Source organism: Bidens hawaiensis, unplaced genomic scaffold (assembly GCF_021521415.1).
Source record: "Bidens hawaiensis isolate Kalapana, Puna unplaced genomic scaffold, B.hawaiensis_p1.1 tig00022513_1, whole genome shotgun sequence".
In the NCBI taxonomy this organism is placed as follows: domain Eukaryota; kingdom Viridiplantae; phylum Streptophyta; class Magnoliopsida; order Asterales; family Asteraceae; genus Bidens; species Bidens hawaiensis.
This window is the reverse complement of record NW_027493506.1, coordinates 120,640-134,499: the sequence shown is the minus strand read 5'-3', so window position 1 is coordinate 134,499 and position 13,860 is coordinate 120,640.

The following is a 13,860-nucleotide window of genomic DNA, read 5'->3' as shown; positions in this document are numbered from 1 at the left end:
GCAAAAACCCTTATGCGCGATTTTGACGATTGTAAAGTCACACGTCAAGCGTAGCGAAAACAAATCTGCGGATGCATTAAGCAAGCTTGCATCATTAGCCTTCACCCACTTGGGAAAGGACATCCGCATTGAACTCCTTGGAGCACCATCAGTCCCGCACAAGGAAATCTGTGTCATCCAAACCGGCACAGAAACATGGATGACACCAATAATAAATTACCTTGCGGCGGGTATACTACCAGAGTCAAAAACACAGGCAAGAAAAATACGTTGTAAAGCACTGAACTATCAACTCATCGATGACATCCTTTACAGACGTAACTTTCTTGGCCCACTCCTAAGATGCGTAGACAACCAAGATGCTGGTTACCTCCTAAGGGAAGTGCACGAGGGCATCTGTGGAGTACACGCAGGTCCACGCGCTGTTGTAGCTAAGCTAAACAACGCGGGATACTTTTGGCCGGGGATGCATACGGATGCGCTGGCATACATCAGAAAGTGTAGGGCTTGCCAACTCTACGCACCTAACACGCATCGCCCGAAGAATGAACTTGTTCCAGTCACCTCTTCATGGCCATTTCAGAAGTGGGCCATCGATGTGACAGGCCCATTTCCCACAGCAGCAGGAAACGTTCAGTTTCTAGTGGTAGCCATCGACTACTTCACCAAGTGGATAGAAGCAAAACCCTTAGCCCAAACAACCGCAAAACATATTAAAAAATTTATTTGGGAATTTATTATTTGTCGTTTTGGACTTCCACAGACTTTGGTGAGCGATAACGGCACCAACTTTGCTGACAAGAAGCTACAAAAGTGGCTGGAAGAACTTCAAATCACCCACACCTTTACCTCAGTGGCGCACCCGCAGGGTAATGGTGATGTGGAAAGAGCAAATAAGAGCATCGTCGACGGCATAAAGAAAAGACTCTTGGAACACAGATCCGGCTGGGTGGACGAAGTTCCACACGTCCTTTGGGCAAACAGAATGCTGAAAAAGGCCAGTACGGGAGAAACCCCGTTCAGCCTCACTTATGGTACTGAAGCCATGGTCCCGGTCGAAATTGGTTTACCCTCACCAAGGGTCTTGATTCAGCCAGAAGACAATGATGCGGAAAGATGGTTAGACCTTATGTTAACCGAGGAACGCAGACTTAGCCGGAGCGCGTGAAGAAAACTACAAGCGACAAATGCAAAAATACTACAACACGCGGGTAAAACTCTACAACTTCAATGTAGGAGACTACATATTGCGTAACAACGAGGCTTCGAACCAAGAGCGCCCAGGAAAGCTGGCCCCGGTCTGGGAAGGACCATACATTATCAAAGAAGTTTTGGGAAAGGGCGCATACCGGCTCGAAAGGCTCGATGGCACTCCCATCCCAAGAACATGGAATGGAGCTCAATTACGCAAATGTTACATGTAGATCAATTCCAAACTTGTAAAGAAAAGGCCTAGAGCCACTTCTAATAGAAATGATTCTCCTTTATCACATTGTGTTGATAGTCTTACCTTTATACTTATGAACTTCCCACACTGATATGCCGGTATTCACCGCATAAATATGGGAAGAAGTAAGTCGTTGCGTGTGGAAGGCGGCAAAACCCGCATAAACACAAAAAACGGAAAAAAATTCTACGGAAAAGATGAGGAAAACCTTCACGCAGGTCAGTTATAGATGAAGTTTGGTCATCCCACTAAATGAAAGTGACGGTCTTACCCGCACAATCATGATAGAGGAAACTAAACATTAACCTATTGACAACCGCGCGTTGAAAGGTTAACTTATTCAAAACACTTAGAAAATTTCTAAGGAAAAGATGAGGAAAACCTCCACGCAGGTCAGATATAGGTAAAGTTTAGCCATCCTACTAAGTGAAAGTGACGGTCTTACCCGTACAATCACGAAAGAGGAAGCAAAACTTTAACCTATCTGCCACGTTGAAAGGTTAACTTATCCAAAGTACTTAAGAAATTGCTAAGTTAAACTAGAATATGCATGAGCAAAACATATAAGGTTTACAAGGCAAGGCATTAACAAAAGATTTATATTCCATAAAAATTTAAGTATTACAAGAATGGCCGGGCACATACCCGCATACAAGAATATAAATCTATACAAAAATAAAAATCTATTCCAACGGTGGAGAGGGATCTAAAGGCTCAAGCTTCAGGACCACTCCCACTTGAACCCGCACCATCAGTAGAGTGTGGCGGTTCAAGGAAAGCCTTGAGAATAGCTAGCCCATCATCAGCAGCAGTAATCTCGTTCACCTTCTCCACCACCGGATGTGGGAAAGCAGCATACTGGTTCACTGCTTGGTCATAAGCAGCTTCAGTATCTACGTCATATAGAGGGAAGTTGGAAGGCGGGATGCCCTTCTCAACAAACCCTAGACCAAGCAGGAAGCCAGCCTTTTCCCCATCCTCATGAGAAGCGTTGAGGGCTGCGCTCATGGCATCGTCATAAGATGTGTTCGTAAGAACCCGACGCACAACCTACAAAACAGAAGTATATCAAAAACTCTTCTAAGTGTAAGGAAAAGCGTAAAGAAGTTATGAAGCTGCACATACCTGCGACAACGCTTCTCGTAGAAGCCATTCCTTGGTAACCAGAGCCTCCCGGAGGGCAGCTTGAGCTTCATCACGGGCGCGTTCGGCTTCGTTTTTAGTAAGGTTGGCAAGCAACACATCTTTAGCTGTAGCCTCTTCAACGCCCTTCAGCTTACGCTCAGTGTGGTCAAGTATGCCCCTCTGGTCCAAGATCTCTTGGAGCTTCCTGGCGTCTTCCATGGCCAAGGCATCATGAGCCTGCTGGAGCCTCTCGACTTTGGCTTTAAGTTCCTCATTCTCGGTGCGTAGAGGCTCAGCAACAGCTTCAGCCTTGGTGGCCATCTCAGTTGCGTTCCGTGCAGTTTCGTTAGCCAACCGAAGCTGTTCGTTAACAGCTTGGGTAGCCTTGGAACAGGCCTCCAGCCGGGCCTGAACTTCAACCTCGAGGACCTTGAAGGCCTTCTCCTTTTCCGCAGCAACGGCGGCGAGCCTCTTATTCTCCTCCCGGATAGCCCGCGCCTGAGCCACTTCCAGGCTACGCGCCGTCTTTAACTTGTCGTTTTCACGACAAAGCAGCTCGACGCGCGGCTGCATCCGGGCAAGGAGAATTCTAAGCTCATTGGGTAGCCTACCCTCCTGGTAGCTAGCCATTGCCTCCCCCAACGCACCGCTTGGGGCGGCGTGGCGCGCCCATTCGACGCAATCCGCAGCAGTCCGGAGGGTCGTTCCCCGGCGGATACTCCACCGAGGAGCGTACACCTCGTTGGAATCACGAACTGCAATAAAACAAAAAACAGTTAAGAGAAAAAAAAATGATAAAAGGGATATAAGGCCAAGATAACCCCACGCACCTGTAGGGTCGACAACAGGCCGATAGCCATCAAACCCATCACCTGAACCTAAGGGATATCCATCCAAAAGGTCAAGGAGACGGGAAGGAGGCAAAGATTGGCTAGACGCCCCAACCCCGAACATACCTGAAGGACCGGCCGCGGTCGCCGGCGCTGGAGGAGGCATGGTGGAGGCCGCCGCGGTTGAACTCACCGGAGGTGAACTCACAACCGTGGCAGTCGCCGCGGAAAAACCCGCAGAATAAACCACCGCTGGCTCAGTGAAGGATTCCGTGAAGATGGCACTGACAGCCGGCGGGGATGATGTTACAGTTGGAACAGTTGCCTCAACGGGATGAGCAACTGAACCAATACTGCAAACAGGCGTAGCCGCCTGGGTTATCGCCTCGGGTAGGTTGACCAAACCTACCGTCATGGGTCCAGAAACGCTACTCCCAGCTCCACTCTGGAATGCGGTAGCATCCATGCCTGCACGAAGACAAGATATATAAGTATAATGGCGGAAAGATATGCAGTTAAGGTAAATGAAGTTTATACTTACGAGTCCTCTTGAGCTTGAAGGTGCGAACAGGCGGGGACGAACCCGATGGAACTGGCCTCTTCACGCCAGTCACCGTCGTAGAACTTGGTCGGGCGGAGGTGGCAGCTGTCTCAACCGCCGAGACAGTTGTCTCACCACTACCAGGGTTCCCCGCCGCCTCTTCACTTTCGGTTTCCGAGTCAGACCGGTTCCCCTGATCGGCAGTGGAGGCAACCTTCGCCTTGCCCTTCACGCCGGCAGCTTTCTTCTTCCTCAGGAAGAAAGGACCGTCTGCGGATTCCTCATCAGAAGATGACAAAATTAGAGAAACTCCAGCAGAGGTTTGAGCATGAAGAGGGCGAGGGTTAATGAAACCCTTACATGGCCGCGTGGCGCTCAGAATTTCGTGGCCTGGCGGGTAGACCTCCACAAACCGATCCGCCGTTTGCTCCAAGATGGGCAACTCGTTCTCGTCGAGAGCACGAGTACCCAACCGAGCGGGACCACCTCTCTCACGCGGCTGCAGGAGCGACTGCAAATTGTTCCCCTCTGAAAATAAACAGAAGCAGTTAGAAGAAAAACCCAAAATCAGCAAAAAGAGATGGAGCATACCATAGGGAATAGAATTCAAACCGTATTCAAGAACGATGAGAATCTGTGGCGCCTCTGCCCCAGCATCCTTCCATACCCGGCTCATCCCAAGCATCACCATCCCAGACTCCGCAAAGCGATAAACCATTCCGCCTTCTGGTAGTTGGAGGTGTGAAGGCTGGGGAGTGCTCTCCCGTTCTTGAATGTCATCGCAGTAGGGACGACACGGGCAGAGATGTAGAAGAACTCCCGCTTCCAAGACCGAAGACTGCGCTCGGTAGCACAGATCTTCAAACCCTTGATCCGGGTGACCAAGGTGTACCAGCCTTGGATGCACCTCCAGGAGTAGAAGGTCATCAGGCGGTCGACATGGGGCTCCACACCAAGAATGAGGCACACCCATTCAAAATGGCGGATCTTGGCGATCGCCATTGGGTGTACCTCCGTCAGGTGCACACCGTGTCTCTCCAAAACACGGTATACAAACTTCGTCAATGGGAACCTGAGATTCCCATAGACGAAGAATGCAGCATAGACCCCTATCTTGCCTTTGGGGGCATCGTACACCGTCTGATGAGACGCAGGAAACTCAGGCTCGAAAGGCTCGAGCATGAACTTCCTGACGATGTACTGATAGAGGTCGACGGGAAGAGCACACTGGCACTCGCCAGCAGTACTCTTATCGTCCTTGTCAGAAGTGGACGATGGGTTCTCGATATACACGTCGGACTCTTCGGCGGTGACTTCTGGATCATGAGTAGAAGACATGTTTTAGATGTAAAGAACGATTTCAAGAGAATGCTCGACGAAAAAGTTAGAGTATTCACCGGAAATCGTTTAGAAGAAGAAGAGTGAAGTGAAGTTGTGGATTAAGATGCACCCTCTCCCCCTTTATATACTCATCGCAATGAATGTGATGAATTTAATGCGGAGGAGAGAGAGAGCGCAGGTGCAATGAAACTATGACACGTGGAAAGAGCAAGCTGGCAACAGCTGTTGAAAGGACGCGTGCCGTAAAATTCGCGCCCACGCGCCCGGAAACTCGCGCCCACGCGCCTGAAAAAGCGTCTGGAATGACCATATACCGTCACGTCACCATAACTTCCTGCACGTCCTGAAACTGTCAGAAGAAACCGTCGGACGACGCTAACGTCCCTTCAACAGTTTGGACTGTTCTTATCCTTTCACCAACTCTTCGAATTTCAAAAAGATTCAAAAATAAGAGGGAATACACCCCCTTGTCAACCAAGTAACTATAAGACGGGTGCGGGTACAGTGTCAAGGCAAAACCCTTCACATACTTAGCACCCGCAGGGAATTGAAGTCAAGAATACCTTGGAAGTAAAGTAACTATAAGACGAGTGCGGGTACAGTGTCAAGGCGAAACCCTTCACATACTTAGCACTCGCAGGGAATTGAAACCAAGAAGGATCTTCTGGGCCATGCTTGTGGAAAGGGATATAACATCCCCGCATAGCGGGAACATTGAGAACTAGATTGTTTGATGCTCCAAGATGGAATTGGTTGTTTAAACAAGTAACTATAAGACGGGTGCGGGTACAGTGTCAAGGCAAAACCCTTCACATACTTAGCACCCGCAGGGAATTGAAGTCAAGAATACCTTGGAAGTAAAGTAACTATAAGACGAGTGCGGGTACAGTGTCAAGGCGAAACCCTTCACATACTTAGCACTCGCAGGGAATTGAAACCAAGAAGGATCTTCTGGGCCATGCTTGTGGAAAGGGATATAACATCCCCGCATAGCGGGAACATTGAGAACTAGATTGTTTGATGCTCCAAGATGGAATTGGTTGTTTAAACATAATTGATCACTATGTCTAAAACTACCAAAACCTCGTGGAGAACCTATACAACTGAAACTCAACGCTCCTGACTTGCGAGGAGGTTACACACCTACCCGCATCATACCCAAAGATCAAGCAGAAAAGTGGGAAATTCTGCGTGACATTAGGAAAACCGCGGGAAGAATCCCCACGGAAAACCTTAAAACTAGAAACCCTTTTCAAAACCCCTTGCTTAAGTCCAAAAGTTCACCTCACTTATTAACAATTCATGAGAAGAACATTGGACTGGGGGGACTTGAAGAGGTAGGTCCCAGCAGAGCCCAGTTGGACCCGCATGACTCACCTTGAAGAGGGACGTCTGCGCAAGGACCAACTGGTTCCGCAGGACCAACCATGCTCAGAGATGAAGACCTTACGCGCAGTACGCCAGCTGTTCCCGCAGGAAAAGCCTCCCAATGGTGAAGTACCCCGCCTGTTCCCGCAGTTGCGGATACAAGCCATCAGGGAAGGCTACCCGCACTAATAGCAAGGCTACACGCACAAGGCACTAACTCAATAATTCAGTGTCACCTGAAGGAATGAGCAAGGCGGGAATACTCCCGCCCAAATGAGCCAGTCCGTAGGCTTCTGAAATATCTTTTGTACCATACCTACCAAGGTATGGACAAAATAGACAAGATCTGACCAAAGCAGCCCATGAACCAATCACAGGGTGACAGCTCACCGACAACAGTACGAGGAGCACGCTCTAGTACAAAATGTCACTATCAGCCGCTGCCTACTCACCAACCCTTGTCGTGGCACGTACATAGCCTGCAGTTGGTGGAAAAGGAATAGTACACAGCCGGCGGAAAAGGAATAGTACACAGCCGGCGGAAAAGGAATAGTACACAGCCGGCCATGTCACTATCAGCCGCTGCCTACCCACCAACTACCAGCATGGCACGTGCGTAGCCCACAGTTGGTATAAAAGAAATATTATACAGTTGGCTGTACCTGCTTGGAAACCTACCTTCGGCTATAAATACTCCAACATCTTGGAACGGTATCATGATCTTGTATCTTATCTTCACTAGCTATTTCTCTTAATATACACTTATATTCAAAGCAATCTAGTCTGATTCTCACGCCGGAGGGTGGTCACAAGGAGGAACCCCCCCTTCTCAGTGACGAGCTCACGGTGTCTGTTTTACAGGTCATCTGAAGAATAACCATCTTTGCCGGAACTAACCCTCGTGGGAAATATCTATTTAACCCCCAGATTATCCATAATCTGCCCGGGGTCGATTAGTGTTTCTTCAATGAAGAAGAAGTCGACTTGAAACATTCATATACTCAACATTTATATACCAATTGTCGACTTGCTTTTTGTAGTTTGGAAGTCGATTCTTACTTGTTTGCAATTACCAAATCCAAGCATTATGATCCCGCATGATATTCATGTTTGGCTTGATCAATGTCAACTACCAAAAAAACAAGAAAGTAATCGTAAAAGGTATATTATTTTGTACTCATTAGACCATGTTAGTATATGCCTATATGGAACTTCAATGGGTGCGTTATGCGTCCTGCGACGCCACGCCACTAGTGGATGGAGCCCCTGCTAATCATTAACTCTTTATAATTATTATTATTATTATTATTATTATTATTATTATTCATTAAAAATAATAAAATAAATCAACTCACCTATCAAAACCAACCTCTTCCCCCCACCCGACGCTTTGTGGGAAGCCCCCCCCCCCCCCCTCTCCATAGCGCCCGGGGGGGTGGTGTTCCCGACGCTATGGGGGCTCCATGGGATGGGATCACGGCTCACTGCGCATGGTCTTAGCGGGTTATTTGGAAGTATTTAATGCAACCATATTTAAAGCCAACGCTTTGAAGTTGGAGTTAACTTTTAATTGCATCCTTCATTTTTCGCTTCTATAGAGCTAAAATAAATAAATTAATAAATAAACTAAAACTTGAATTCTCTTGAACCGAGTGGCTTTAACATCCACTTCTTTCAATGTATCCGTGTATTTGCCTTACCATGGATGTATAATTATTAAATTATTAGGCAAAATGGGTTAAGTTAGTTTAAGTGAAACCGGTTAATTCCTTCAGTCTTTTAGTCTTTAATATAATTGTTTGTCAAATGTGATTAGTAATCATATCTTTTCAGTAATAAGATACTTGCTTCATCAGAAGAGATATGAGTTGATATATACCTGTAGTATATACAAATAACCAAAATCCGTTGTAGTCTAGTTGGTTAGGTTACTTGGCTCTCACTTGAGAGACTCGGGTTCAAGTCCCGGCAACCAAATTTTTTGTTTTCTTGACATTATCACAAATATTTATTTTTTTTATGTGGAAGTTAACCTATTTCAAAAATATTATTTTAACGGAAAACCAAAATGATTTTTTAGGCCTAACGCTAAACTTTAATTTTCTGTCACCTTCAGAATTTTATTATACACATCCTATCCACTTTCTGATTATCTTGTAGGTTTCTACTAAATGTTTTATAATTTTTTGTGAATTCAACTATCCAATTACCATATTTTTTTTTTCTAAGTCTCTATCTAAACTTTCATAAAGTGCTGACTCGTCTTGACTTATTCATATAAAATACATATCTCGTTCAACTTTTTAAAATTTTATAAATATGTATATAAAAACAAATATATAGCAACACGTATTTCTGTTTATATAGAATATTATATGCCGTTCAATATTCTAACCAAAAAAATCTAAGATAATTTTGGAGGTGATTAACACATCTTACTTTAATAATAAAAGAAAAAACTGGTTGACACATGTCAGTCTCATATTGATTTTTCATCATCTTTTCCCTTCTAAAATTATAATCTTTGGGTTAAAATAATTTGGTATATAGGATATTAAGTAAAAATAAAAAACACATGTAAAAAGTATTATAAACGGTTAATTAATTTTTTCATACCAATGTTATCAAAAATATGTTACTTCTTTTTAGAAAGATTATCAAAAATAGGTTACATATATGAAAGTAATCAAAATTATTAACTGAGTAGAAATATCCATAAATACACACAAAAAAAACAAAAAAAAAGGTTTCTATCTTTCATTTTTCTATATTTACAGTCCGTTAATTATAAAATATTTCATAGAAATTTCTAAGGTTTGTTTTGTTTTAAAATGACCCTAAATTATATCGAAAGTAAGATTTTTGAAACCCACTAATTTCTTTCTTATCAATAATTTTATATTTTCATCTAAGTAAAAAAATAAAATTAAAAAATTTCATCTAAATAAAAAACACAACAAAATTTTCCTATAATTTTTTTGAACTACTAAATATTTGTATACTGTGGGGTCACCTTAACACCCCCACTAAAGTGAAAATGGCAAAATTTCCTATAATTATTGGCAGTTTTAATATGTTTCGAACGAGGAAAAAGATATGTAAGTAAATTATGGAACTAATTTATTGTTAGTGAAGTTTTTATAATATAGCCATATAGATAATATTTTATGGTGTTGTGAGTGAAAGAGTGAGAAAATATTGTTATTTTGTAATATATTTAAAAAGTTTTTGTAGCATCCAATAAGTTTTTTAATATTTTTTAAAAATGTTGTGGTTAAAGGAAAACAAAAATGTAATGATAAAGGTGTACAAAATACTATTTAATTGAAAATATGAGATAAAACGTAATAATTTTAAATGTAAATTTGGATTTGAATATACAGGAAAATATGAGAATGCTCTAAATCATTCATAAGTAATTCATAAATCATACTCGAAATTTGAAAAAAATGAATCAAAAGTAATTCATAAATCATACTCGAAATTTGAATTCATACCAAACTTATCCACCAATCAATATTATAGTTAACTTTAATAGATTGATTTTATCCTAGGTTCAATGCAAATTTTGGATGGAATTGTTGCCTGCATACATCTATGTTAGTATGTAACACAATCGATATTCTTTTACGCTCATCTTCATAAACAAGTCAATACTAAAATTTTACTTAAAAAGATTTTTCCAAATTTGTTAATTTTATTAAATTTCTTATTGTTCGTAATATATATTATTACATTTAATTTTGTTTCTTTCTTTCAAATAACACATTTTATTTATTTTAACATTTGACGAATCCCGTGTATTACTCGGGTTCTAAAGCTAGTTAGATAATATAAATTTTAGGGGCATTTACATTTTAATTATATATCTCCTTTGCCTAAAATTAACTAACTAAATGATCATTTTATCCTTTTAAAAAATAATTAAAATATTAATTTACATAGATCCCCTTCTTATTAGTAACAATTACATATATTCCTAATTTAAACCCAAACAGAGTCGGTTGTAAGATGAACATTCGAAGCTAGCAAATTTAGTTTGGTCGATTATTTTAATCGTTAATAAATATAAAATATTTTTATGGGTCGTTTTTTCATTTAGCATTAAACCATAATTGCTTGTATAATTGTTCGTGTTTGATTGTTATTCGTTTTCGTTTACAAGTCTATTAAATTAAGCTAGCAATACCTATTATATTTACTTTTGAAAAATATAAGAGAGAAAATCAAATAAAGATTAATGTAAAAGATTACTTCAAATACAAATCTCTTAATTGATCTCACTATTCAAGAACCAACTTAAAAATTTTGATGTTGTTTTTATATTTTTCATTTACTAACCTCTGCCTCTTGAAATGTTTTTAAGAAAAATAGTTTTGTAAGTTAAATATCTCACTACTCTATATGCAAATGAGGGTTGGTTTTTTACTAGGGAATCGCAAATTGTAAAAAAGGATAAAATAGTAATGGCATATTAAAAGGGGAAATGCGTAATTAATTAGCATTTGAGAAATATGTAATAAGGAAATTTAAGGAGGGGATATACGTAAAAAAACTGATTCAAAAACTATAAACTTAGGTAGCGTTTGGTATACAGTAATCACAGGGGGAATGAAATGATTCATTGCTTGGGAATGAAAAAAATCACGTTTAGTTGCTCAATTGAATGGAATCATCAATTACACATGGAATTTCATTTCATCAAAACCATTGCTTCCCACCTCTCATTTTTTTTTTCATTTCATTCCTCATTCACTCTACTTTCTCAACACCATCACCACCTAACAACATCAACCATAAGCACTACCATAGCTGCCACCACCATCGCCACTGTCGAAGTCTCCACCACTACCTCCGCCACCACCGTCGCCGCCACCACCACCAGCGCTACTACCGTCGCCACCATTATCACCGTAACTACCACAACCATTGTTATCGTCGTCGCCTGACCATCACCGCCACTACCACTGTCGCTGCCTGACCACCACCACGTGACCTCCACCACCCTATCATCGCCATCACTACCAATGCTACCATCTTTTGACCACCGCCACCCCTCCTACCACCACCACCACCACCGTCGCCACCACCATTTTTGTCGTCGGAGCTACCACCACCACCGTCACCATTATAGTTTTTTTTTGGTAAAAAAATTACTCTGAGGTAAATGTTTTTATTATTTCTATCTATTCCTACAATTTTTTTTGGATACCAAACAACATTAATTAATAATTCATTTCATTCTCATAGTTTAACCAAATAAGACAAATGAATGGTAATGATTAATTTCATTCTCTTGTTCATTGTATTTCTTCTCCCATTCCATTCTCCCTTCATTCCACTACCTCCAACCAAACATACCCTTAGGGTTTCTGATCTTGAATACTCATTAGGTACATTTCTTTTTCGTTCATAACACTATTGTCGGCTTCAATGACAATATCTCGTATCATATGCTTGCTTATTGTAATTGTCTCGGTCTCGGCTTCGGTCACGGTGAATATGAATCCAAAATTAGATGAACATGTTGTAAACGGAACCAGATTGGAAGCACTAGAAGAAGTGGTTCCTGACCACATCGATGAACAAGTTTATTTGGCTAATTACGTCACTAGATTAAGAAAAGAAGGATACACTCGTCGTCTCGACATGATGGAACGTGTAAGTAATCTTTATTGTTTCGTTGGTTTCTAACGTAGATTAGATAGATGTCAGGATGTGAAAGAATTCAAAGAACTAGAAAACGGTTTTAGTGAATTGAATAATATAGATGCCAACTCTTAAAAGAGTTGAAAAAAAAAACGGGTCAGTTCTTCAGGCTATGACCTGTGTCGTTTACTTAGTTTCTTTTTTGGATCATGGTTTAATTATTATTTTCGTTCGCCATTCGTTGGTAGTTTTACGTATATGCTTTAGTGGTAAGTCGTGTACTAGCTATTTTGTTTCCATGTGACCTTTATAAGTTATTGCTTATTTGCTTTTGTTTGTAAACTAGATCGTTTATAAATACACAACTTAATTTGTGTGCAATCCTTTATTCAGATTTCAAACTAGAGGTAATATAATTAACGGCAAACAAACTTAAAGATACACGGTGAATCAAATAATAATAATAAGTCAATGGTAATCTCTCTAACATGATGTTTTCACACTTTTTATGCATATGTATGCAGATCAAGATGTCGTAAATATCAGAAAGATCCAAAATTTGTTGGGGAGACACAAGAGATGTTGACGTATATGCGACGTTTAAACTCAGTCTTTATGGAAATTGATTTGCTTCTTTTCGGACCACCTCGTAATCCGATGATCCATCCAGTTAGAGATCCCGGGCTACCTCTAGTGGATGATTGGAAATGCTATAAATCTACGGTATGTCTTACTTAAACAAACATATGGTCAAGGGATTTTAATAAACCAATAAAACTGTCTTAACCGAAGCAAGTCGGCCAGTTTGAAATATATAAGATTCTTTCAGTATTTTTCTTAAACCGTAGTTAGAGGTTTGACCCGGGATTTCCGTCTGAAAGGACGAAGACACCCTTAACTTACGGTTTTTTCACTTTTAAGATTTTCACTTGTATAATGTGACTGTTGTACTAAATGAAATTTTTTTTTCATTGAAGGTTGAGTTATTTGAGAAGCATTGTGGTTTGATAAATGAATGTTTCATGGGGCACATGGCAACCTTTGAAAACATTTGCAACAACTTGGTTGACAGGGATGCTGTTGAGGAGGCGTTTAAGATTTCTTGTAACAACATATCAGAACCACTAGGTAGCTCCATGACAAATATTTAATAACTTCAGAATTATTGTTATGATTAAGCTAAAATCAAAATTTAAAATCACTTACTAAAAATCAGTTAACCAACTAAACAAATAATCTAACCGGACTTAAATAACATAATTTGTTGGTTTTTTTTTTAAATTTATTTAAGCTTTTAACATTAGTTGAATCATCATGTCATCTGCTCTATCCTAGAGGTAGATGGTTCAAATCCTGCAAGGTACATGTATATGTGGTCTATATATGAGTAAGTTAGTTTGTCGTTCAAAAGGAAAAAAAGTTGAATCACGCCATTGTTTATGTAATTACCATCATATCTATTTCTTGATTACAAAATGTACAATGTTTGAAACTTTAATGACACGACCCGAACCGGTACAAAATTTTGGCCATTTAATGGCGGAAACATGATGATAGTA